The sequence below is a fragment of the Danio rerio genome, chromosome 10 (genome assembly GCF_052040795.2).
Source record: "Danio rerio strain M-AB ecotype USA chromosome 10, GRCz13ab, whole genome shotgun sequence".
Lineage (NCBI taxonomy): Eukaryota > Metazoa > Chordata > Actinopteri > Cypriniformes > Danionidae > Danio > Danio rerio.
In genome coordinates this window covers 13,154,753-13,178,002 of record NC_141030.1, presented here as the reverse complement: position 1 = coordinate 13,178,002, position 23,250 = coordinate 13,154,753, and the positions used below count along the sequence as shown (strand labels likewise).

The 23,250-nt window shown below is 35.2% G+C and overlaps 1 long non-coding RNA gene across 1 annotated transcript; it reads left to right on the top strand.

Annotated features, from left to right (window-relative positions):
* Positions 1 to 16,439: 16,439 nt before the first annotated feature.
* On the top strand, positions 16,440 to 22,038 carry LOC147841984 (uncharacterized). Its single transcript, XR_015500866.1, has 3 exons — positions 16,440 to 18,254; positions 19,360 to 21,028; positions 21,774 to 22,038. It is a non-coding gene; the product is annotated as an uncharacterized LOC147841984 (long non-coding RNA).
* Positions 22,039 to 23,250: the final 1,212 nt, after the last annotated feature.

The following is a 23,250-nucleotide window of genomic DNA, read 5'->3' as shown; positions in this document are numbered from 1 at the left end:
AACATGTTTAACAGTGCATGAAATGTTGTCTAAAACAAAAAAGAATGATGCATTTTATAGCTGGATCAGATTTTATTACATTCTGAATTGGACGTTGAAAATGAGCTTATCTCAGCCAGCAGAAATGTCAAATCACAGTAATGCAAACTCAGTCAGAGACATAGATTTTCACTTGCAACTTGCTTTAACATGTTTAACAGTGCATGAATTGTTGTCTAAAACAAAAAAGAATGATGCATTTTATGGCTGGATCACTTTCTGAATTGGACGTTGAAAATGAGCTTATCTCAGCCAGCAGAGAGGTCAAATCACAGTAATGCAAACTCAGTCAGAGACATAGATTTTCACTTGCAACTTGCTTTAACATGTTTAACAGTGCATGAAATGTTGTCTAAAACAAAAAAAATGATGCATTTTATAGCTGGATCAGGTTTTATTATATTCTGAATTGGACGTTGAAAATGAGCTTATCTCAGCCAGCAGAGAGGTCAAATCACAGTAATGCAAACTCAGTCAGAGACATAGATTTTCACTTGCAACTTGCTTTAACATGTTTAACAGTGCATGAAATGTTGTCTAAAACAAAAAAGAATGATGCATTTTATGGCTGGATCTGTTTTTATCACTTTCTGAATTAGATGTTGAAAATGAGCTTATCTCAGCCAGCAGAGAGGTCAAATCACAGTAATGCAAACTCAGTCAGAGACATAGATTTTCACTTGCAACTTGCTTTAACATGTTTAACAGTGCATGAAATGTTGTCTAAAACAAAAAAGAATGATGCATTTTATGGCTGGATCTGGTTTTATTACATTCTGAATTGGACGTTGAAAATGAGCTTATCTCAGCCAGCAAAGAGGTCAAATCACAGTAATGCAAACTCAGTCAGAGACATAGATTTTCACTTGCAACTTGCTTTAACATGTTTAACAGTGCATGAAATGTTGTCTAAAACAAAAAAGAATGATGCATTTTATGGCTGGATCTGGTTTTATTACATTCTGAATTGGACGTTGAAAATGAGCTTATCTCAGCCAGCAGAGAGGTCAAATCACAGTAATGCAAACTCAGTCAGAGACATAGATTTTCACTTGCAACTTGCTTTAACATGTTTAACAGTGCATGAAATGTTGTCTAAAACAAAAAAGAATGATGCATTTTATGGCTGGATCTGGTTTTATTACATTCTGAATTGGACGTTAAAAATGAGCTTATCTCAGCCAGCAGAGAGGTCAAATCACAGTAATGCAAACTCAGTCAGAGACATAGATTTTCACTTGCAACTTGCTTTAACATGTTTAACAGTGCATGAAATGTTGTCTAAAACAAAAAAGAATGATGCATTTTATAGCTGGATCAGGTTTTATTACATTCTGAATTGGACGTTGAAAATGAGCTTATCTCAGCCAGCAGAGAGGTCAAATCACAGTAATGCAAACTCAGTCAGAGACATAGATTTTCACTTGCAACTTGCTTTAACATGTTTAACAGTGCATGAAATGTTGTCTAAAACAAAAAAGAATGATGCATTTTATGGCTGGATCTGTTTTTATCACTTTCTGAATTGGACGTTGAAAATGAGCTTATCTCAGCCAGCAGAGAGGTCAAATCACAGTAATGCAAACTCAGTCAGAGAAATAGATTTTCACTTGCAACTTGCTTTAACATGTTTAACAGTGCATGAAATGTTGTCTAAAACAAAAAAGAATGATGCATTTTATGGCTGGATCTGGTTTTATTACATTCTGAATTGGACGTTGAAAATGAGCTTATCTCAGCCAGCAGAGAGGTCAAATCACAGTAATGCAAACTCAGTCAGAGACATAGATTTTCACTTGCAACTTGCTTTAACATGTTTAACAGTGCATGAAATGTTGTCTAAAACAAAAAAGAATGATGCATTTTATGGCTGGATCTGGTTTTATTACATTCTGAATTGGACGTTAAAAATGAGCTTATCTCAGCCAGCAGAGAGGTCAAATCACAGTAATGCAAACTCAGTCAGAGACATAGATTTTCACTTGCAACTTGCTTTAACATGTTTAACAGTGCATGAAATGTTGTCTAAAACAAAAAAGAATGATGCATTTTATAGCTGGATCAGGTTTTATTACATTCTGAATTGGACGTTGAAAATGAGCTTATCTCAGCCAGCAGAGAGGTCAAATCACAGTAATGCAAACTCAGTCAGAGACATAGATTTTCACTTGCAACTTGCTTTAACATGTTTAACAGTGCATGAAATGTTGTCTAAAACAAAAAAAATGATGCATTTTATAGCTGGATCAGGTTTTATTATATTCTGAATTGGACGTTGAAAATGAGCTTATCTCAGCCAGCAGAGAGGTCAAATCACAGTAATGCAAACTCAGTCAGAGACATAGATTTTCACTTGCAACTTGCTTTAACATGTTTAACAGTGCATGAAATGTTGTCTAAAACAAAAAAGAATGATGCATTTTATGGCTGGATCTGGTTTTATTACATTCTGAATTGGACGTTGAAAATGAGCTTATCTCAGCCAGCAGAGAGGTCAAATCACAGTAATGCAAACTCAGTCAGAGACATAGATTTTCACTTGCAACTTGCTTTAACATGTTTAACAGTGCATGAAATGTTGTCTAAAACAAAAAAGAATGATGCATTTTATGGCTGGATCTGTTTTTATCACTTTCTGAATTGGACGTTGAAAATGAGCTTATCTCAGCCAGCAGAGAGGTCAAATCACAGTAATGCAAACTCAGTCAGAGACATAGATTTTCACTTGCAACTTGCTTTAACATGTTTAACAGTGCATGAAATGTTGTCTAAAACAAAAAAGAATGATGCATTTTATGGCTGGATCTGGTTTTATTACATTCTGAATTGGACGTTGAAAATGAGCTTATCTCAGCCAGCAAAGAGGTCAAATCACAGTAATGCAAACTCAGTCAGAGACATAGATTTTCACTTGCAACTTGCTTTAACATGTTTAACAGTGCATGAAATGTTGTCTAAAACAAAAAAGAATGATGCATTTTATGGCTGGATCTGGTTTTATTACATTCTGAATTGGACGTTGAAAATGAGCTTATCTCAGCCAGCAAAGAGGTCAAATCACAGCAATGCAAACTCAGTCAGAGACATAGATTTTCACTTGCAACTTGCTTTAACATGTTTAACAGTGCATGAAATGTTGTCTAAAACAAAAAAGAATGATGCATTTTATGGCTGGATCTGGTTTTATTACATTCTGAAATGGACGTTGAAAATGAGCTTATCTCAGCCAGCAGAGAGGTCAAATCACAGTAATGCAAACTCAGTCAGAGACATAGATTTTCACTTGCAACTTGCTTTAACATGTTTAACAGTGCAAGAAATGTTGTCTAAAAAAAAAAGAATGATGCATTTTATAGCTGGATCTGGTTTTATTACATTCTGAATTGGACGTTGAAAATAAGCTTATCTCAGCCAGCAGAGAGGTCAAATCACAGTAATGCAACCTCAGTCAGAGACATAGATTTTCACTTGCAACTTGCTTTAACATGTTTAACAGTGCATGAAATGTTGTCTAAAACAAAAAAGAATAATGCATTTTATGGCTGGATCTGTTTTTATCACTTTCTGAATTGGACGTTGAAAATGAGCTTATCTCAGCCAGCAGATAGGTCAAATCACAGTAATGCAAACTCAGTCAGAGACATAGATTTTCACTTGCAACTTGCTTTAACATGTTTAACAGTGCATGAAATGTTGTCTAAAACAAAAAAGAATGATGCATTTTATGGCTGGATCTGGTTTTATTACATTCTGAATTGGACGTTGAAAATGAGCTTATCTCAGCCAGCAGAGAGGTCAAATCACAGTAATGCAAACTCAGTCAGAGACATAGATTTTCACTTGCAACTTGCTTTAACATGTTTAACAGTGCATGAAATGTTGTCTAAAACAAAATAGAATGATGCATTTTATGGCTGGATCTGGTTTTATTACATTCTGAATTGGACGTTAAAAATGAGCTTATCTCAGCCAGCAGAGAGGTCAAATCACAGTAATGCAAACTCAGTCAGAGACATAGATTTTCACTTGCAACTTGCTTTAACATGTTTAACAGTGCATGAAATGTTGTCTAAAACAAAAAAGAATGATGCATTTTATAGCTGGATCAGGTTTTATTACATTCTGAATTGGACGTTTAAAATGAGCTTATCTCAGCCAGCAGAGAGGTCAAATCACAGTAATGCAAACTCAGTCAGAGACATAGATTTTCACTTGCAACTTGCTTTAACATGTTTAACAGTGCATGAAATGTTGTCTAAAACAAAAAAGAATGATGCATTTTATAGCTGGATCAGGTTTTATTACATTCTGAATTGGACGTTGAAAATGAGCTTATCTCAGCCAGCAGAGAGGTCAAATCACAGTAATGCAAACTCAGTCAGAGACATAGATTTTCACTTGCAACTTGCTTTAACATGTTTAACAGTGCATAAAATGTTGTCTGAAACAAAAAAGAATGATGCATTTTATAGCTGGATCTGGTTTTATTACATTCTGAATTGGACGTTGAAAATGAGCTTATCTCAGCCAGCAGAAATGTCAAATCACAGTAATGCAAACTCAGTCAGAGACATAGATTTTCACTTGCAACTTGCTTTAACATGTTTAACAGTGCATGAATTGTTGTCTAAAACAAAAAAGAATGATGCATTTTATGGCTGGATCACTTTCTGAATTGGACGTTGAAAATGAGCTTATCTCAGCCAGCAGAGAGGTCAAATCACAGTAATGCAAACTCAGTCAGAGACATAGATTTTCACTTGCAACTTGCTTTAACATGTTTAACAGTGCATGAAATGTTGTCTAAAACAAAAAAGAATGATGCATTTTATGGCTGGATCTGTTTTTATCACTTTCTGAATTGGACGTTGAAAATGAGCTTATCTCAGCCAGCAGAGAGGTCAAATCACAGTAATGCAAACTCAGTCAGAGACATAGATTTTCACTTGCAACTTGCTTTAACATGTTTAACAGTGCATGAAATGTTGTCTAAAACAAAAAAGAATGATGCATTTTATGGCTGGATCTGTTTTTATCACTTTCTGAATTGGACGTTGAAAATGAGCTTATCTCAGCCAGCAGAGAGGTCAAATCACAGTAATGCAAACTCAGTCAGAGACATAAATTTTCACTTGCAACTTGCTTTAACATGTTTAACAGTGCATGAAATGTTGTCTAAAACAAAAAAGAATGATGCATTTTATGGCTGGATCTGGTTTTATTACATTCTGAATTGGACGTTGAAAATGAGCTTATCTCAGCCAGCAGAGAGGTCAAATCACAGTAATGCAAACTCAGTCAGAGACATAGATTTTCACTTGCAACTTGCTTTAACATGTTTAACAGTGCATGAAATGTTGTCTAAAACAAAAAAGAATGATGCATTTTATAGCTGGATCAGATTTTATTACATTCTGAATTGGACGTTGAAAATGAGCTTATCTCAGCCAGCAGAGAGGTCAAATCACAGTAATGCAAACTCAGTCAGAGACATAGATTTTCACTTGCAACTTGCTTTAACATGTTTAACAGTGCATGAAATGTTGTCTAAAACAAAAAAGAATGATGCATTTTATGGCTGGATCTGGTTTTATTACATTCTGAATTGGACGTTGAAAATGAGCTTATCTCAGCCAGCAGAGAGGTCAAATCACAGTAATGCAAACTCAGTCAGAGACTTAGATTTTCACTTGCAACTTGCTTTAACATGTTTAACAGTGCATGAAATGTTGTCTAAAACAAAAAAGAATGATGCATTTTATGGCTGGATCTGGTTTTATTACATTCTGAATTGGACGTTGAAAATGAGCTTATCTCAGCCAGCAGAGAGGTCAAATCACAGTAATGCAAACTCAGTCAGAGACATAGATTTTCACTTGCAACTTGCTTTAACATGTTTAACAGTGCAAGAATTGTTGTCTAAAACAAAAAAGAATGATGCATTTTATAGCTGGATCTGGTTTTATTACATTCTGAATTGGACGTTGAAAATGAGCTTATCTCAGCCAGCAGAGAGGTCAAATCACAGTAATGCAAACTCAGTCAAAGACATAGATTTTCACTTGCAACTTGCTTTAACATGTTTACAGTGCATGAAATGTTGTCTAAAACAAAAAAGAATGATGCATTTTATGGCTGGATCTGTTTTTATCACTTTCTGAATTGGACGTTGAAAATGAGCTTATCTCAGCCAGCAGATAGGTCAAATCACAGTAATGCAAACTCAGTCAGAGACATAGATTTTCACTTGCAACTTGCTTTACATGTTTAACAGTGCATGAAATGTTGTCTAAAACAAAAAAGAATGATGCATTTTATGGCTGGATCTGGTTTTATTACATTCTGAATTGGACGTTGAAAATGAGCTTATCTCAGCCAGCAGAGAGGTCAAATCACAGTAATGCAAACTCAGTCAGAGACATAGATTTTCTCTTGCAACTTGCTTTAACATGTTTAACAGTGCATGAAATGTTGTCTAAAACAAAAAAGAATGATGCATTTTATGGCTGGATCTGGTTTTATTACATTCTGAATTGGACGTTAAAAATGAGCTTATCTCAGCCAGCAGAGAGGTCAAATCACAGTAATGCAAACTCAGTCAGATACATAGATTTTCACTTGCAACTTGCTTTAACATGTTTAACAGTGCATGAAATGTTGTCTAAAACAAAAAAGAATGATGCATTTTATAGCTGGATCAGGTTTTATTACATTCTGAATTGGACGTTGAAAATGAGCTTATCTCAGCCAGCAGAGAGGTCAAATCACAGTAATGCAAACTCAGTCAGAGACATAGATTTTTTACTTGCAACTTGCTTTAACATGTTTAACAGTGCATGAAATGTTGTCTAAAACAAAAAAGAATGATGCATTTTATAGCTGGATCAGGTTTTATTACATTCTGAATTGGACGTTGAAAATGAGCTTATCTCAGCCAGCAGAGAGGTCAAATCACAGTAATGCAACCTCAGTCAGAGACATAGATTTTCACTTGCAACTTGCTTTAACATGTTTAACAGTGCATGAAATGTTGTCTAAAACAAAAAAGAATAATGCATTTTATGGCTGGATCTGTTTTTATCACTTTCTGAATTGGACGTTGAAAATGAGCTTATCTCAGCCAGCAGATAGGTCAAATCACAGTAATGCAAACTCAGTCAGAGACATAGATTTTCACTTGCAACTTGCTTTAACATGTTTAACAGTGCATGAAATGTTGTCTAAAACAAAAAAGAATGATGCATTTTATGGCTGGATCTGGTTTTATTACATTCTGAATTGGACGTTGAAAATGAGCTTATCTCAGCCAGCAGAGAGGTCAAATCACAGTAATGCAAACTCAGTCAGAGACATAGATTTTCACTTGCAACTTGCTTTAACATGTTTAACAGTGCATGAAATGTTGTCTAAAACAAAAAAGAATGATGCATTTTATGGCTGGATCTGGTTTTATTACATTCTGAATTGGACGTTAAAAATGAGCTTATCTCAGCCAGCAGAGAGGTCAAATCACAGTAATGCAAACTCAGTCAGAGACATAGATTTTCACTTGCAACTTGCTTTAACATGTTTAACAGTGCATGAAATGTTGTCTAAAACAAAAAAGAATGATGCATTTTATAGCTGGATCAGGTTTTATTACATTCTGAATTGGACGTTGAAAATGAGCTTATCTCAGCCAGCAGAGAGGTCAAATCACAGTAATGCAAACTCAGTCAGAGACATAGATTTTCACTTGCAACTTGCTTTAACATGTTTAACAGTGCATAAAATGTTGTCTGAAACAAAAAAGAATGATGCATTTTATAGCTGGATCTGGTTTTATTACATTCTGAATTGGACGTTGAAAATGAGCTTATCTCAGCCAGCAGAAATGTCAAATCACAGTAATGCAAACTCAGTCAGAGACATAGATTTTCACTTGCAACTTGCTTTAACATGTTTAACAGTGCATGAATTGTTGTCTAAAACAAAAAAGAATGATGCATTTTATGGCTGGATCACTTTCTGAATTGGACGTTGAAAATGAGCTTATCTCAGCCAGCAGAGAGGTCAAATCACAGTAATGCAAACTCAGTCAGAGACATAGATTTTCACTTGCAACTTGCTTTAACATGTTTAACAGTGCATGAATTGTTGTCTAAAACAAAAAAGAATGATGCATTTTATGGCTGGATCACTTTCTGAATTGGACGTTGAAAATGAGCTTATCTCAGCCAGCAGAGAGGTCAAATCACAGTAATGCAAACTCAGTCAGAGACATAGATTTTCACCTGCAACTTGCTTTAACATGTTTACAAGTGCATGAAATGTTGTCTAAAACAAAAAAGAATGATGCATTGTATGGCTGGATCTGTTTTATCACTTTCTGAATTGGACGTTGAAAATGAGCTTATCTCAGCCAGCATAGAGGTCAAATCACAGTAATGCAAACTCAGTCAGAGACATATATTTTCACTTGCAACTTGCTTTAACATGTTTAACAGTGCATGAATTGTTGTCTATAACAAAAAAGAATGATGCATTTTATGGCTGGATCCTTTTTTTCACTTTCTGAATTGGACGTTGAAAATGAGCTCATCTCAGCCAGCAGAGAGGTCAAATCACAGTAATGCAAACTCAGTCAGAGACATAGATATTCACTTGCAACTTGCTTTAACATGTTTACCAGTGCATGAATTGTTGTCTAAAACAAAAAAGAATGATGCATTTTATGGCTGGATCACTTTCTGAATTGGACGTTGAAAATGAGCTTATCTCAGCCAGCAGAGAGGTCAAATCACAGTAATGCAAACTCAGTCAGAGACATAGATTTTCACTTGCAACTTGCTTTAACATGTTTAACAGTGCATGAAATGTTGTCTAAAACAAAAAAGAATGATGCATTTTATGGCTGGATCTGGTTTTATTACATTCTGAATTGGACGTTGAAAATGAGCTTATCTCAGCCAGCAGAGAGGTCAAATCACAGTAATGCAAACTCAGTCAGAGACATAGATTTTCACTTGCAACTTGCTTTAACATGTTTAACAGTGCATGAAATGTTGTCTAAAACAAAAAAGAATGATGCATTTTATGGCTGGATCTGTTTTTATCACTTTCTGAATTGGACGTTGAAAATGAGCTTATCTCAGCCAGCAGAGAGGTCAAATCACAGTAATGCAAACTCAGTCAGAGACATAAATTTTCACTTGCAACTTGCTTTAACATGTTTAACAGTGCATGAAATGTTGTCTAAAACAAAAAAGAATGATGCATTTTATGGCTGGATATGGTTTTATTACATTCTGAATTGGACGTTGAAAATGAGCTTATCTCAGCCAGCAGAGAGGTCAAATCACAGTAATGCAAACTCAGTCAGAGACATAGATTTTCACTTGCAACTTGCTTTAACATGTTTAACAGTGCATGAAATGTTGTCTAAAACAAAAAAGAATGATGCATTTTATAGCTGGATCAGATTTTATTACATTCTGAATTGGACGTTGAAAATGAGCTTATCTCAGCCAGCAGAGAGGTCAAATCACAGTAATGCAAACTCAGTCAGAGACATAGATTTTCACTTGCAACTTGCTTTAACATGTTTAACAGTGCATGAAATGTTGTCTAAAACAAAAAAGAATGATGCATTTTATGGCTGGATCTGGTTTTATTACATTCTGAATTGGACGTTGAAAATGAGCTTATCTCAGCCAGCAGAGAGGTCAAATCACAGTAATGCAAACTCAGTCAGAGACTTAGATTTTCACTTGCAACTTGCTTTAACATGTTTAACAGTGCATGAAATGTTGTCAAAAAAAAAAAAATGATGCATTTTATAGCTGGATCAGGTTTTATTACATTCTGAATTGGACGTTGAAAATGAGCTTATCTCAGCCAGCAGAGAGGTCAAATCACAGTAATGCAAACTCAGTCAGAGACATAGATTTTCACTTGCAACTTGCTTTAACATGTTTAACAGTGCATGAAATGTTGTCTAAAACAAAAAAGAATGATGCATTTTATGGCTGGATCTGGTTTTATTACATTCTGAATTGGACGTTGAAGATGAGCTTATCTCAGCCAGCAGAGAGGTCAAATCACAGTAATGCAAACTCAGTCAGAGACATAGATTTTCACTTGCAACTTGCTTTAACATGTTTAACAGTGCATGAAATGTTGTCTAAAACAAAAAAGAATGATGCATTTTATAGCTGGATCAAGTTTTATTACATTCTGAATTGGACGTTGAAAATGAGCTTATCTCAGCCAGCAGAGAGGTCAAATCACCGTAATGCAAACTCAGTCAGAGACATAGATTTTCACTTGCAACTTGCTTTAACATGTTTAACAGTGCATGAAATGTTGTCTAAAACAAAAAAAAATGATGCATTTTATAGCTGGATCAGGTTTTATTATATTCTGAATTGGACGTTGAAAATGAGCTTATCTCAGCCAGCAGAGAGGTCAAATCACAGTAATGCAAACTCAGTCAGAGACATAGATTTTCACTTGCAACTTGCTTTAACATGTTTAACAGTGCATGAAATGTTGTCTAAAACAAAAAAGAATGATGCATTTTATGGCTGGATCTGGTTTTATTACATTCTGAATTGGACGTTGAAAATGAGCTTATCTCAGCCAGCAGAGAGGTCAAATCACAGTAATGCAAACTCAGTCAGAGACATAGATTTTCACTTGCAACTTGCTTTAACATGTTTAACAGTGCATGAAATGTTGTCTAAAACAAAAAAGAATGATGCATTTTATGGCTGGATCTGTTTTTATCACTTTTTGAATTGGACGTTGAAAATGAGCTTATCTCAGCCAGCAGAGAGGTCAAATCACAGTAATGCAAACTCAGTCAGAGACATAGATTTTCACTTGCAACTTGCTTTAACATGTTTAACAGTGCATGAAATGTTGTCTAAAACAAAAAAGAATGATGCATTTTATGGCTGGATCTGGTTTTATTACATTCTGAATTGGACGTTGAAAAAGAGCTTATCTCAGCCAGCAGAGAGGTCAAATCACAGTAATGCAAACTCAGTCAGAGACATAGATTTTCACTTGCAACTTGCTTTAACATGTTTAACAGTGCATGAAATGTTGTCTAAAACAAAAAGGAATGATGCATTTTATGGCTGGTTCTGGTTTTATTACATTCTGTATTGGACGTTGAAAATGAGCTTATCTCAGCCAGCAGAGAGGTCAAATCACAGTAATGCAAACTCAGTCAGAGACATAGATTTTCACTTGCAACTTGCTTTAACATGTTTAACAGTGCATGAAATGTTGTCTAAAACAAAAAAGAATTATGCATTTTATAGCTGGATCAAGTTTTATTACATTCTGAATTGGACGTTGAAAATGAGCTTATCTCAGCCAGCAGAGAGGTCAAATCACAGTAATGCAAACTCAGTCAGAGACATAGATTTTCACTTGCAACTTGCTTTAACATGTTTAACAGTGCATGAAATGTTGTCTAAAACAAAAAAGAATGATGCATTTTATGGCTGGATCTGTTTTTATCACTTTCTGAATTGGACGTTGAAAATGAGCTTATCTCAGCCAGCAGAGAGGTCAAATCACAGTAATGCAAACTCAGTCAGAGACATAGATTTTCACTTGCATCTTGCTTTAACATGTTTAACATTGCATGAAATGTTGTCTAAAACAAAAAAGAATGATGCATTTTATGGCTGGATCTGGTTTTATTACATTCTGAATTGGACGTTGAAAATGAGCTTATCTCAGCCAGCAGAGAGGTCAAATCACAGTAATGCAAACTCAGTCAGAGACATAGATTTTCACTTGCAACTTGCTTTAACATGTTTAACAGTGCATGAAATGTTGTCTAAAACAAAAAAGAATGATGCATTTTATAGCTGGATCAAGTTTTATTACATTCTGAATTGGACGTTGAAAATGAGCTTATCTCAGCCAGCAGAGAGGTCAAATCACAGTAATGCAAACTCAGTCAGAGACATAGATTTTCACTTGCAACTTGCTTTAACATGTTTAACAGTGCATGAAATGTTGTCTAAAACAAAAAAGAATGATGCATTTTATAGCTGGATCAGGTTTTATTACATTCTGAATTGGACGTTGAAAATGAGCTTATCTCAGCCAGCAGAGAGGTCAAATCACAGTAATGCAAACTCAGTCAGAGACATAGATTTTCACTTGCAACTTGCTTTAACATGTTTAACAGTGCATGAAATGTTGTCTAAAACAAAAAAGAATGATGCATTTTATGGCTGGATCTGGTTTTATTACATTCTGAATTGGACGTTGAAAATGAGCTTATCTCAGCCAGCAGAGAGGTCAAATCACAGTAATGCAAACTCAGTCAGAGACATAGATTTTCACTTGCAACTTGCTTTAACATGTTTAACAGTGCATGAAATGTTGTCTAAAACAAAAAAAAATGATGCATTTTATAGCTGGATCAGGTTTTATTATATTCTGAATTGGACGTTGAAAATGAGCTTATCTCAGCCAGCAGAGAGGTCAAATCACAGTAATGCAAACTCAGTCAGAGACATAGATTTTCACTTGCCTCTTGCTTTAACATGTTTAACAGTGCATGAAATGTTGTCTAAAACAAAAAAGAATGATGCATTTTATGGCTGGATCTGGTTTTATTACATTCTGAATTGGACGTTGAAAATGAGCTTATCTCAGCCAGCAGAGAGGTCAAATCACAGTAATGCAAACTCAGTCAGAGACATAGATTTTCACTTGCAACTTGCTTTAACATGTTTAACAGTGCATGAAATGTTGTCTAAAACAAAAAAGAATGATGCATTTTATAGCTGGATCAAGTTTTATTACATTCTGAATTGGACGTTGAAAATGAGCTTATCTCAGCCAGCAGAGAGGTCAAATCACAGTAATGCAAACTCAGTCAGAGACATAGATTTTCACTTGCAACTTGCTTTAACATGTTTAACAGTGCATGAAATGTTGTCTAAAACAAAAAAGAATGATGCATTTTATAGCTGGATCAGGTTTTATTACATTCTGAATTGGACGTTGAAAATGAGCTTATCTCAGCCAGCAGAGAGGTCAAATCACAGTAATGCAAACTCAGTCAGAGACATAGATTTTCACTTGCAACTTGCTTTAACATGTTTAACAGTGCATGAAATGTTGTCTAAAACAAAAAAGAATGATGCATTTTATAGCTGGATCAGGTTTTATTACATTCTGAATTGGACGTTGAAAATGAGCTTATCTCAGCCAGCAGAGAGGTCAAATCACAGTAATGCAAACTCAGTCAGAGACATAGATTTTCACTTGCAACTTGCTTTAACATGTTTAACAGTGCATAAAATGTTGTCTGAAACAAAAAAGAATGATGCATTTTATAGCTGGATCTGGTTTTATTACATTCTGAATTGGACGTTGAAAATGAGCTTATCTCAGCCAGCAGAAATGTCAAATCACAGTAATGCAAACTCAGTCAGAGACATAGATTTTCACTTGCAACTTGCTTTAATATGTTTAACAGTGCATGAATTGTTGTCTAAAACAAAAAAGAATGATGCATTTTATGGCTGGATCACTTTCTGAATTGGACGTTGAAAATGAGCTTATCTCAGCCAGCAGAGAGGTCAAATCACAGTAATGCAAACTCAGTCAGAGACATAGATTTTCACTTGCAACTTGCTTTAACATGTTTAACAGTGCATGAAATGTTGTCTAAAACAAAAAAGAATGATGCATTTTATGGCTGGATCTGTTTTTATCACTTTCTGAATTGGACGTTGAAAATGAGCTTATCTCAGCCAGCAGAGAGGTCAAATCACAGTAATGCAAACTCAGTCAGAGACATAGATTTTCACTTGCAACTTGCTTTAACATGTTTAACAGTGCATGAAATGTTGTCTAAAACAAAAAAGAATGATGCATTTTATAGCTGGATCAGGTTTTATTACATTCTGAATTGGACGTTGAAAATGAGCTTATCTCAGCCAGCAGAGAGGTCAAATCACAGTAATGCAAACTCAGTCAGAGACATAGATTTTCACTTGCAACTTGCTTTAACATGTTTAACAGTGCATGAAATGTTGTCTAAAACAAAAAAGAATGATGCATTTTATAGCTGGATCAGGTTTTATTACATTCTGAATTGGACGTTGAAAATGAGCTTATCTCAGCCAGCAGAGAGGTCAAATCACAGTAATGCAAACTCAGTCAGAGACATAGATTTTCACTTGCAACTTGCTTTAACATGTTTAACAGTGCATGAAATGTTGTCTAAAACAAAAAAGAATGATGCATTTTATAGCTGGATCAGGTTTTATTACATTCTGAATTGGACGTTGAAAATGAGCTTATCTCAGCCAGCAGAGAGGTCAAATCACAGTAATGCAAACTCAGTCAGAGACATAGATTTTCACTTGCAACTTGCTTTAACATGTTTAACAGTGCATGAAATGTTGTCTAAAACAAAAAAGAATGATGCATTTTATAGCTGGATAAGGTTTTATTACATTCTGAATTGGACGTTGAAAATGAGCTTATCTCAGCCAGCAGAGAGGTCAAATCACAGTAATGCAAACTCAGTCAGAGACATAGATTTTCACTTGCAACTTGCTTTAACATGTTTAACAGTGCATAAAATGTTGTCTGAAACAAAAAAGAATGATGCATTTTATAGCTGGATCTGGTTTTATTACATTCTGAATTGGACGTTGAAAATGAGCTTATCTCAGCCAGCAGAAATGTCAAATCACAGTAATGCAAACTCAGTCAGAGACATAGATTTTCACTTGCAACTTGCTTTAACATGTTTAACAGTGCATGAATTGTTGTCTAAAACAAAAAAGAATGATGCATTTTATGGCTGGATCACTTTCTGAATTGGACGTTGAAAATGAGCTTATCTCAGCCAGCAGAGAGGTCAAATCACAGTAATGCAAACTCAGTCAGAGACATAGATTTTCACTTGCAACTTGCTTTAACATGTTTAACAGTGCATAAAATGTTGTCTAAAACAAAAAAAATGATGCATTTTATAGCTGGATCAGGTTTTATTATATTCTGAATTGGACGTTGAAAATGAGCTTATCTCAGCCAGCAGAGAGGTCAAATCACAGTAATGCAAACTCAGTCAGAGACATAGATTTTCACTTGCAACTTGCTTTAACATGTTTAACAGTGCATGAAATGTTGTCTAAAACAAAAAAGAATGATGCATTTTATGGCTGGATCTGTTTTTATCACTTTCTGAATTGGACGTTGAAAATGAGCTTATCTCAGCCAGCAGAGAGGTCAAATCACAGTAATGCAAACTCAGTCAGAGACATAGATTTTCACTTGCAACTTGCTTTAACATGTTTAACAGTGCATGAAATGTTGTCTAAAACAAAAAAGAATGATGCATTTTATGGCTGGATCTGGTTTTATTACATTCTGAATTGGACGTTGAAAATGAGCTTATCTCAGCCAGCAAAGAGGTCAAATCACAGTAATGCAAACTCAGTCAGAGACATAGATTTTCACTTGCAACTTGCTTTAACATGTTTAACAGTGCATGAAATGTTGTCTAAAACAAAAAAGAATGATGCATTTTATGGCTGGATCAGGTTTTATTACATTCTGAATTCGACGTTGAAAATGAGCTTATCTCAGCCAGCAGAGAGGTCAAATCACAGTAATGCAAACTCAGTCAGAGACATAGATTTTCACTTGCAACTTGCTTTAACATGTTTAACAGTGCAAGAAATGTTGTCTAAAAAAAAAAAGAATGATGCATTTTATAGCTGGATCTGGTTTTATTACATTCTGAATTGGACGTTGAAAATAAGCTTATCTCAGCCAGCAGAGAGGTCAAATCACAGTAATGCAACCTCAGTCAGAGACATAGATTTTCACTTGCAACTTGCTTTAACATGTTTAACAGTGCATGAAATGTTGTCTAAAACAAAAAAGAATAATGCATTTTATGGCTGGATCTGTTTTTATCACTTTCTGAATTGGACGTTGAAAATGAGCTTATCTCAGCCAGCAGATAGGTCAAATCACAGTTATGCAAACTCAGTCAGAGACATAGATTTTCACTTGCAACTTGCTTTAACATGTTTAACAGTGCATGAAATGTTGTCTAAAACAAAAAAGAATGATGCATTTTATGGCTGGATCTGGTTTTATTACATTCTGAATTGGACGTTGAAAATGAGCTTATCTCAGCCAGCAGAGAGGTCAAATCACAGTAATGCAAACTCAGTCAGAGACATAGATTTTCACTTGCAACTTGCTTTAACATGTTTAACAGTGCATGAAATGTTGTCTAAAACAAAAAAGAATGATGCATTTTATGGCTGGATCTGGTTTTATCACATTCTGAATTGGACGTTAAAAATGAGCTTATCTCAGCCAGCAGAGAGGTCAAATCACAGTAATGCAAACTCAGTCAGAGACATAGATTTTCACTTGCAACTTGCTTTAACATGTTTAACAGTGCATGAAATGTTGTCTAAAACAAAAAAGAATGATGCATTTTATAGCTGGATCAGGTTTTATTACATTCTGAATTGGACGTTGAAAATGAGCTTATCTCAGCCAGCAGAGAGGTCAAATCACAGTAATGCAAACTCAGTCAGAGACATAGATTTTCACTTGCAACTTGCTTTAACATGTTTAACAGTGCATAAAATGTTGTCTGAAACAAAAAAGAATGATGCATTTTATAGCTGGATCTGGTTTTATTACATTCTGAATTGGACGTTGAAAATGAGCTTATCTCAGCCAGCAGAAATGTCAAATCACAGTAATGCAAACTCAGTCAGAGACATAGATTTTCACTTGCAACTTGCTTTAACATGTTTAACAGTGCATGAATTGTTGTCTAAAACAAAAAAGAATGATGCATTTTATGGCTGGATCACTTTCTGAATTGGACGTTGAAAATGAGCTTATCTCAGCCAGCAGAGAGGTCAAATCACAGTAATGCAAACTCAGTCAGAGACATAGATTTTCACTTGCAACTTGCTTTAACATGTTTAACAGTGCATGAATTGTTGTCTAAAACAAAAAAGAATGATGCATTTTATGGCTGGATCACTTTCTGAATTGGACGTTGAAAATGAGCTTATCTCAGCCAGCAGAGAGGTCAAATCACAGTAATGCAAACTCAGTCAGAGACATAGATTTTCACCTGCAACTTGCTTTAACATGTTTACAAGTGCATGAAATGTTGTCTAAAACAAAAAAGAATGATGCATTGTATGGCTGGATCTGTTTTATCACTTTCTGAATTGGACGTTGAAAATGAGCTTATCTCAGCCAGCATAGAGGTCAAATCACAGTAATGCAAACTCAGTCAGAGACATATATTTTCACTTGCAACTTGCTTTAACATGTTTAACAGTGCATGAATTGTTGTCTATAACAAAAAAGAATGATGCATTTTATGGCTGGATCCTTTTTTTCACTTTCTGAATTGGACGTTGAAAATGAGCTCATCTCAGCCAGCAGAGAGGTCAAATCACAGTAATGCAAACTCAGTCAGAGACATAGATATTCACTTGCAACTTGCTTTAACATGTTTAACAGTGCATGAATTGTTGTCTAAAACAAAAAAGAATGATGCATTTTATGGCAGGATCACTTTCTGAATTGGACGTTGAAAATGAGCTTATCTCAGCCAGCAGAGAGGTCAAATCACAGTAATGCAAACTCAGTCAGAGACATAGATTTTCACTTGCAACTTGCTTTAACATGTTTAACAGTGCATGAAATGTTGTCTAAAACAAAAAAGAATGATGCATTTTATGGCTGGATCTGGTTTTATTACATTCTGAATTGGACGTTGAAAATGAGCTTATCTCAGCCAGCAGAGAGGTCAAATCACAGTAATGCAAACTCAGTCAGAGACATAGATTTTCACTTGCAACTTGCTTTAACATGTTTAACAGTGCATGAAATGTTGTCTAAAACAAAAAAGAATGATGCATTTTATGGCTGGATCTGTTTTTATCACTTTCTGAATTGGACGTTGAAAATGAGCTTATCTCAGCCAGCAGAGAGGTCAAATCACAGTAATGCAAACTCAGTCAGAGACATAAATTTTCACTTGCAACTTGCTTTAACATGTTTAACAGTGCATGAAATGTTGTCTAAAACAAAAAAGAATGATGCATTTTATGGCTGGATCTGGTTTTATTACATTCTGAATTGGACGTTGAAAATGAGCTTATCTCAGCCAGCAGAGAGGTCAAATCACAGTAATGCAAACTCAGTCAGAGACATAGATTTTCACTTGCAACTTGCTTTAACATGTTTACAAGTGCATGAAATGTTGTCTAAAACAAAAAAGAATGATGCATTGTATGGCTGGATCTGTTTTATCACTTTCTGAATTGGACGTTGAAAATGAGCTTATCTCAGCCAGCATAGAGGTCAAATCACAGTAATGCAAACTCAGTCAGAGACATATATTTTCACTTGCAACTTGCTTTAACATGTTTAACAGTGCATGAATTGTTGTCTATAACAAAAAAGAATGATGCATTTTATGGCTGGATCCTTTTTTTCACTTTCTGAATTGGACGTTGAAAATGAGCTCATCTCAGCCAGCAGAGAGGTCAAATCACAGTAATGCAAACTCAGTCAGAGACATAGATATTCACTTGCAACTTGCTTTAACATGTTTAACAGTGCATGAATTGTTGTCTAAAACAAAAAAGAATGATGCATTTTATGGCAGGATCACTTTCTGAATTGGACGTTGAAAATGAGCTTATCTCAGCCAGCAGAGAGGTCAAATCACAGTAATGCAAACTCAGTCAGAGACATAGATTTTCACTTGCAACTTGCTTTAACATGTTTAACAGTGCATGAAATGTTGTCTAAAACAAAAAAGAATGATGCATTTTATGGCTGGATCTGGTTTTATTACATTCTGAATTGGACGTTGAAAATGAGCTTATCTCAGCCAGCAGAGAGGTCAAATCACAGTAATGCAAACTCAGTCAGAGACATAGATTTTCACTTGCAACTTGCTTTAACATGTTTAACAGTGCATGAAATGTTGTCTAAAACAAAAAAGAATGATGCATTTTATGGCTGGATCTGTTTTTATCACTTTCTGAATTGGACGTTGAAAATGAGCTTATCTCAGCCAGCAGAGAGGTCAAATCACAGTAATGCAAACTCAGTCAGAGACATAAATTTTCACTTGCAACTTGCTTTAACATGTTTAACAGTGCATGAAATGTTGTCTAAAACAAAAAAGAATGATGCATTTTATGGCTGGATCTGGTTTTATTACATTCTGAATTGGACGTTGAAAATGAGCTTATCTCAGCCAGCAGAGAGGTCAAATCACAGTAATGCAAACTCAGTCAGAGACATAGATTTTCACTTGCAACTTGCTTTAACATGTTTAACAGTGCATGAAATGTTGTCTAAAACAAAAAAGAATGATGCATTTTATAGCTGGATCAGATTTTATTACATTCTGAATTGGACGTTGAAAATGAGCTTATCTCAGCCAGCAGAGAGGTCAAATCACAGTAATGCAAACTCAGTCAGAGACATAGATTTTCACTTGCAACTTGCTTTAACATGTTTAACAGTGCATGAAATGTTGTCTAAAACAAAAAAGAATGATGCATTTTATGGCTGGATCTGGTTTTATTACATTCTGAATTGGACGTTGAAAATGAGCTTATCTCAGCCAGCAGAGAGGTCAAATCACAGTAATGCAAACTCAGTCAGAGACTTAGATTTTCACTTGCAACTTGCTTTAACATGTTTAACAGTGCATGAAATGTTGTCTAAAACAAAAAAGAATGATGCATTTTATGGCTGGATCTGGTTTTATTACATTCTGAATTGGACGTTGAAAATGAGCTTATCTCAGCCAGCAGAGAGGTCAAATCACAGTAATGCAACCTCAGTCAGAGACATAGATTTTCACTTGCAACTTGCTTTAACATGTTTAACAGTGCAAGAAATGTCTAAAACAAAAAAGAATGATGCATTTTATAGCTGGATCTGGTTTTATTACATTCTGAATTGGACGTTGAAAATGAGCTTATCTCAGCCAGCAGAGAGGTCAAATCACAGTAAGGCAAACTCAGTCAAAGACATAGATTTTCACTTGCAACTTGCTTTAACATGTTTAACAGTGCATGAAATGTTGTCTAAAACAAAAAAGAATGATGCATTTTATGGCTGGATCTGTTTTTATCACTTTCTGAATTGGACGTTGAAAATGAGCTTATCTCAGCCAGCAGATAGGTCAAATCACAGTAATGCAAACTCAGTCAGAGACATAGACTTTCACTTGCAACTTGCTTTACATGTTTAACAGTGCATGAAATGTTGTCTAAAACAAAAAAGAATGATGCATTTTATGGCTGGATCTGGTTTTATTACATTCTGAATTGGACGTTGAAAATGAGCTTATCTCAGCCAGCAGAGAGGTCAAATCACAGTAATGCAAACTCAGTCAGAGACATAGATTTTCTCTTGCAACTTGCTTTAACATGTTTAACAGTGCATGAAATGTTGTCTAAAACAAAAAAGAATGATGCATTTTATGGCTGGATCTGGTTTTATTACATTCTGAATTGGACGTTAAAAATGAGCTTATCTCAGCCAGCAGAGAGGTCAAATCACAGTAATGCAAACTCAGTCAGATACATAGATTTTCACTTGCAACTTGCTTTAACATGTTTAACAGTGCATGAAATGTTGTCTAAAACAAAAAAGAATGATGCATTTTATGGCTGGATCAGGTTTTATTACATTCTGAATTGGACGTTGAAAATGAGCTTATCTCAGCCAGCAGAGAGGTCAAATCACAGTAATGCAAACTCAGTCAGAGACATAGATTTTCACTTGCAACTTGCTTTAACATGTTTAACAGTGCATGAAATGTTGTCTAAAACAAAAAAGAATGATGCATTTTATAGCTGGATCAGGTTTTATTACATTCTGAATTGGACGTTGAAAATGAGCTTATCTCAGCCAGCAGAGAGGTCAAATCACAGTAATGCAACCTCAGTCAGAGACATAGATTTTCACTTGCAACTTGCTTTAACATGTTTAACAGTGCATGAAATGTTGTCTAAAACAAAAAAGAATAATGCATGTTATGGCTGGATCTGTTTTTATCACTTTCTGAATTGGACGTTGAAAATGAGCTTATCTCAGCCAGCAGATAGGTCAAATCACAGTAATGCAAACTCAGTCAGAGACATAGATTTTCACTTGCAACTTGCTTTAACATGTTTAACAGTGCATGAAATGTTGTCTAAAACAAAAAAGAATGATGCATTTTATGGCTGGATCTGGTTTTATTACATTCTGAATTGGACGTTGAAAATGAGCTTATCTCAGCCAGCAGAGAGGTCAAATCACAGTAATGCAAACTCAGTCAGAGACATAGATTTTCACTTGCAACTTGCTTTAACATGTTTAACAGTGCATGAAATGTTGTCTAAAACAAAAAAGAATGATGCATTTTATGGCTGGATCTGGTTTTATTACATTCTGAATTGGACGTTAAAAATGAGCTTATCTCAGCCAGCAGAGAGGTCAAATCACAGTAATGCAAACTCAGTCAGAGACATAGATTTTCACTTGCAACTTGCTTTAACATGTTTAACAGTGCATGAAATGTTGTCTAAAACAAAAAAGAATGATGCATTTTATAGCTGGATCAGGTTTTATTACATTCTGAATTGGACATTGAAAATGAGCTTATCTCAGCCAGCAGAGAGGTCAAATCACAGTAATGCAAACTCAGTCAGAGACATAGATTTTCACTTGCAACTTGCTTTAACATGTTTAACAGTGCATAAAATGTTGTCTGAAACAAAAAAGAATGATGCATTTTATAGCTGGATCTGGTTTTATTACATTCTGAATTGGACGTTGAAAATGAGCTTATCTCAGCCAGCAGAAATGTCAAATCACAGTAATGCAAACTCAGTCAGAGACATAGATTTTCACTTGCAACTTGCTTTAACATGTTTAACAGTGCATGAATTGTTGTCTAAAACAAAAAAGAATGATGCATTTTATGGCTGGATCACTTTCTGAATTGGACGTTGAAAATGAGCTTATCTCAGCCAGCAGAGAGGTCAAATCACAGTAATGCAAACTCAGTCAGAGACATAGATTTTCACTTGCAACTTGCTTTAACATGTTTAACAGTGCATGAATTGTTGTCTAAAACAAAAAAGAATGATGCATTTTATGGCTGGATCACTTTCTGAATTGGACGTTGAAAATGAGCTTATCTCAGCCAGCAGAGAGGTCAAATCACAGTAATGCAAACTCAGTCAGAGACATAGATTTTCACCTGCAACTTGCTTTAACATGTTTACAAGTGCATGAAATGTTGTCTAAAACAAAAAAGAATGATGCATTGTATGGCTGGATCTGTTTTATCACTTTCTGAATTGGACGTTGAAAATGAGCTTATCTCAGCCAGCATAGAGGTCAAATCACAGTAATGCAAACTCAGTCAGAGACATATATTTTCACTTGCAACTTGCTTTAACATGTTTAACAGTGCATGAATTGTTGTCTATAACAAAAAAGAATGATGCATTTTATGGCTGGATCCTTTTTTTCACTTTCTGAATTGGACGTTGAAAATGAGCTCATCTCAGCCAGCAGAGAGGTCAAATCACAGTAATGCAAACTCAGTCAGAGACATAGATATTCACTTGCAACTTGCTTTAACATGTTTAACAGTGCATGAATTGTTGTCTAAAACAAAAAAGAATGATGCATTTTATGGCTGGATCACTTTCTGAATTGGACGTTGAAAATGAGCTTATCTCAGCCAGCAGAGAGGTCAAATCACAGTAATGCAAACTCAGTCAGAGACATAGATTTTCACTTGCAACTTGCTTTAACATGTTTAACAGTGCATGAAATGTTGTCTAAAACAAAAAAGAATGATGCATTTTATGGCTGGATCTGTTTTTATCACTTTCTGAATTGGACGTTGAAAATGAGCTTATCTCAGCCAGCAGAGAGGTCAAATCACAGTAATGCAAACTCAGTCAGAGACATAAATTTTCACTTGCAACTTGCTTTAACATGTTTAACAGTGCATGAAATGTTGTCTAAAACAAAAAAGAATGATGCATTTTATGGCTGGATCTGGTTTTATTACATTCTGAATTGGACGTTGAAAATGAGCTTATCTCAGCCAGCAGAGAGGTCAAATCACAGTAATGCAAACTCAGTCAGAGA